The 5,187-nt window shown below is 34.0% G+C and overlaps 1 non-coding gene across 1 annotated transcript; it reads right to left on the bottom strand.

Moving 5' to 3' along the window:
• Window positions 1–535: 535 nt before the first annotated feature.
• TRNAC-GCA (transfer RNA cysteine (anticodon GCA)) lies at window positions 536–612 on the bottom strand. Its single transcript has one exon. It is a non-coding gene; the product is annotated as a tRNA-Cys (tRNA).
• Between the last annotated feature and the right edge of the window lie 4,575 nt (window positions 613–5,187).

The raw sequence follows: 5,187 nt of genomic DNA on the forward strand, positions 1-5,187 counted from the left end.
ATAGAAATCCTTTCTATGTTTATATCAACGTAAAAAAATAATTTCTTATATTGTATTCTTTGCATTTTTGACACTTTTTGAACTAATAGGTCGTGTTTATATTTTTATGACATTTTTTTTTTTTCATTTTTAATACTTTGAAAAACTTTTAGGTCATTTGGAATACATTTTACTTTCTTATTTACCGATAGGTCTGTCAAATCATTTTCTAAGCAAATATGTCAGTAGTAATTACCTACTGAATAAGTGAATAACAGTAAAGTTTGAGTTTTATAGTTTGGAACAGACTAAAGTCCATCCCTTATTCCACTGAAGGTTTCACTTCTCACAATGGAAGTAATATAAAATGCTTGACAACAGCTTAGTTTAAGCGAGGGCTTTGACCGACCACCCCTGATTGAAACACATTGTAAACCCTCATTAAAATCTATAGTTTTCCATCTATATATGAGGTCTCGCCTATCTCATTGAATATTAAACGACTACTATGAAGTAGCCAATGTGTATTATCATCATTTAAATCGAGAAAAATTCGTTCCGGCACCGGAAATCGAACCCGGGACCTCTCAGCTCTGCGAGCTGAGTGCTCTTTCCAACTGAGCTATGCCGGGACACGATCTACGGTGCCGGCAAAACTCGTCTCGGTGTAATGTTTTACGGCCTTACTACCTGCACTTTAGATAATGTAAGTCATACATGCAGGAGCGCATATTTAAATGACTTAAAATCTTCATTTTGTTGCATGTTCTTTTCCTTCAACTTAGCTGAATTCCAGGAAGTTGCCTCCTCTCTCAGAGATTTGCAAGGCAGTCATTTAAACAAGGTGAATAATTTTTAAGAAGTTGTGGTGCGAGTACGGTGAATAATATTTAAATGTCATTTTCTTTTAATTTCATGTCATTTTTCCATTAGTTTACAGGCATTTTAATGATCATTTTAAGTAGAATTTTAGGTCATCAACATCCGCCCCCTAGTCATTAACTTCAGAGGATTATTCTTTGAGATATTTCAAACAAAAAAGTTCAATACAATTTGCTCGTTTTTTCTTGCTTTTCGAGATAAAAATTGTTTTATGTGAAACATTCATAGCATGTTTTGAGAAAACTATTGATTTAATTCCCAATATAGTTAGTCAATTTAAGAGAACAGTGTATTATGAAAATAAATTACTGAAAGAATTTTAGTTTTATCCTTTAAATATGCAGAAATATGATACGAACAAACGTGGCTTTTCGTTCTGCAAAGGAATTTGCAGTGTTACATATTGAATTCATCTTTGAACTAATCCGACATGTTAATTTACAGCTTTTGTATATTTAAATGAATGAAGCTTATGTATATCAATCATTCTACATCAAGGTCATAGAACGAGAAACTGTAATTTGCAGTAATACTAGGTATCTGACATAATTACTACCAATAAAAGTCAGTATCCTCAGACCATTTAAAGCAGAATATTATTATTTAACCAACGATGCATACAAGGTGGAAATGATAAATAACTGCATAGATTGAAGAGGGTAATAGAATCTATTGAAATAAATCTGCTTCTTCTTCTTCCCTTCAAATATTAGGCCATATGGCCTGTTACGATCTCACAGCTGAATTTTCAATCCAGGCTTTTTTGGAAGACCGAGAGATCTCTTCCCGTTTGGACGATAGTGGAGCATGACTTTTGGGATATGCGACGCAGATGATTTATCCAGTTGTCCTGATAATGTTTTACGTGATTAATTACAGGTTCTAGTTGTAATTCTTCCATTACATATTGAAATAAATAAGAAATCATATTATGCGTTTTGCAATTAGGTGCAAAGTTAGTTAGAACATTACGCTGAAAATCTGTAGAGTTTGGGAACAGCGCATTGCCGGCTCATTTACGAATACACACACGCACTCGGTCTGAATAGCAGCATTCCGTACCTTATACTGCAGTAGGGTTGACAGACTTCCTAATGGCGGGAAATAACTATACAGTATGTGTTATGTGTTAATCTTTTTATTTAATTTTTAAGACAACCGTCCATTTTATTAAAAATCTGCAAAGGGATAAATCATCTCTTACCAGTTTCTCCAACAAGAGTAAAGGTCATAATCGTACAGATAGGCTTATCGGATGAAATAGTGTTAACATTTAGGGGAAAATGATTCTTTTCTTAGAAAAGTCTTCATTTGGGGCTAATATGGTATTAGAATATTTTGTTGTACTCTGTTCAAGAAATAATCTGTTAAAATGTGTACAGTTATATTCTTTCACTCTGTATATGTTCCAAATTTTAGTTGACCTCCAAATGTGCACCATTAGTGCGTCCAAAAAAGTCTAGGCGATACTCTGATTCCCTCCAGATGTTTTCTGTAATTTACATTTTCACAGTTAATTTACAATGAAGTCTCTGCGAAGATTAGCATGAAAGGAATCATATCTGGTGAACTAGGAGGCCATGGAATGGGACCAGCTCTTCCAATCCACCCTCCTGGAAACTGTTGAAGAAGTCATTTTGTTAGGCCTTATTATGTCCTCAAAAAAGAATGATCCGATAAGAGATTCTGGAGTCAAGGCACACCATACATTCATTTACAATAAAGAAGTGTGCGTTTTCACTTCCCCATATTTTACAGTTACGTCGGTTCGCAGTACCAGAAACATGAAAGTTGGCTTCATCAGAAAATATCGTACAACATTACTGAGAAAATCATTGTCATCACCTTTGGTCACCTTAACGCTCCAAGAAACCTGCAGTAGTGTACGTGTATATAGAGTATAGCTCCGTGTTACCATCTCTCATCAGCACAGTTGCGTTCTGCTATACAGTGAATGAAGTACGCAGTCAACATGCCGAAACAAACCGAAGGTAGGCGCTTGACGATCAGTGCTCTGATAGAAGAATTTGGTAACGAGTATTTCATGCAGAAAGAAGAAAATATTTTCTGTAAGGTATGCAACATGGAAATAAAAACCAACAAACGGCATTTTTTAGAGAAACATTCCAACATGAAAACACATGTTACACGTGAAAGAGAATTGTCCACAAAGCATGGAAACTTGCCATCCACTTGCGACTTTCCCGCTAATCGGTCTGAATTTTACAATGACTTGTGTAAAATGTTGGTATTAGCGGGTAATCCATGTGAAAAGATCGAAAATAATAATTTTCAAGAATTCATGGAAAAATATAAGTACAAAAAGAAAACTACTTTGTGCAACAACATTATGTAGATATCATTAACTGCCCTGCTATGAAAATGTGGTAGCTCGCATAAGGGAATCTGAAAATGTTTATGATAATTCATTTTAATGCATAGACGCTCGTAAAGTTCATAGGAGATGTAGTTTTGTTTAATGAGATGTATGTCTTTTCAACTAATAATTCCAACCAGAACGACGTCTACAGTATGTAATTGCAATATATTTATTGTGAAAATAATATTTGTTTGACTTAAAATAAGTATTTTATTCTTATTAAGTCTGAAAAATAATAATTTGTCGCATGACTACTGTAAAATATATCGTATCTACTGTTCACAACGTACACACAGAGACGCAAGATATAAACACAAAGTACAGTACCTGGGAGACTCATTCGCTGCTGTTTGCACTGTTTTGATTGACAGGGCTCTCCGTACACAGCGAGGTTAGAAATGCTCGACTTATACCACAGTCTAGTAAATACAGTCACGAAGCTCAATACGTAGTAAATATGCATCCATAGATAGTTGCTAACCACTAGGACCGCTAATATCGCCTCATTACATACAATGCGATATAGTACCGGCACAGTCTATTGTTCCTAGCACCCTCACAACTCAAGCTTCGTGACTGTATATAGGCTACTAGACTGTGCTTATAGCTAACTGGTATCCAAAGTGACTGAAGGCAAGGCTGTAGTCATCACCTGTTCGGTGCAACATATCCTGACCAATTCGTAGTTGGAGTTTCTGTAATAAAGTTTCAACAATAAAAACTAGATACAATATGAAAACAACACAGGAAGTCAAAATTGGGTACATAGTTTCTTTTTCTTCTCTCGTATTTCTTGTTTTAGGCCAGTAGATCTGTTGTAATCGTAACGAAGAATTTTTAGAAAACTTTATAAACAAAAATGTTTATTCTATAATAAGTTTTAGCAAGATATATTTTAACCTTATTGGTGGGAATTCTATTGAACACGCTGTATTTAGAATTTGGAAGATTCTGTTTCCTTTTATTCTGCTGATTAATTATGGAATTATCTCAGCAGAATAGTTGTTCACTTAACAGATGCTGTTCCTTCTAATCAACTTCATTTTTATGGAGCTTAACATCATAAAAAACGTCACGAGCGCATGATACAGTAAAGCTATACATTACGAAAATTCCGATTCAGAGTAATGTAACTTTATGGGGAAACAAGATTTTGAATTCAAGACTTAAGGCAGGGAGATTGCACTTAAGGAGCAGTTTTATGTCACCAGCTGTCCATAAATACCTGTGATAACATCTACATGATTGTCTCTCTTTACATCCAAATGCAGGATAAAGATAAAGCTTAAGATGTAAGCTTCGAGTACATTTATTTGCGATTTCATGCATAGGGATATTTCTTGTCGGGATTTTTATAGTATTGAAGCTGCATACCTTGAGTGTTGGGTTGTGTTCCGAAGTGTTTTATGTACTGAAATTTATCTTCACAATAAATTTCTTTCTTATACAATTATTGGATTGTTGTTGAGTGTTCATTGGTTGATATATTTAAAAGAGACTACAGCCCCAGACAAGTGCACTGAATGCATTGCAGTATTATTTTGCAGACAGAATTATGTATCATCGTCATAGAACGACTGCTTCAAATAATACATATTAGCATTACTGAGATGAGGGAACTTCTGTAAGATTTTTTGGGCCTTAATTTGCACTATATTTCATTTTTATAGTAATTTTACGCATAAGTTATTTTAACGTCATTGAGTCATTCCGTTTAGTGAAAAAATAATTATTGTGAGAGCATGTTACAAGATTTTCTCGGTTTTTATGAAAATACGTTAATATCATTAATTTTCATAGTTGGTTTATTTTTTAAGACTTTAAAGTCTGAAAAAATCAAATTGGTTGAATAAATTAAAGATTAATTTAAACAAATTTGTATAAATCGTTTCTGAAACAAAATTAATGGGTTAGGAGTGTTTTTCGAAATTACTCTCCATCTTAAT

Source organism: Periplaneta americana, chromosome 9, assembly GCF_040183065.1.
Source record: "Periplaneta americana isolate PAMFEO1 chromosome 9, P.americana_PAMFEO1_priV1, whole genome shotgun sequence".
In the NCBI taxonomy this organism is placed as follows: Eukaryota; Metazoa; Arthropoda; class Insecta; order Blattodea; family Blattidae; genus Periplaneta; species Periplaneta americana.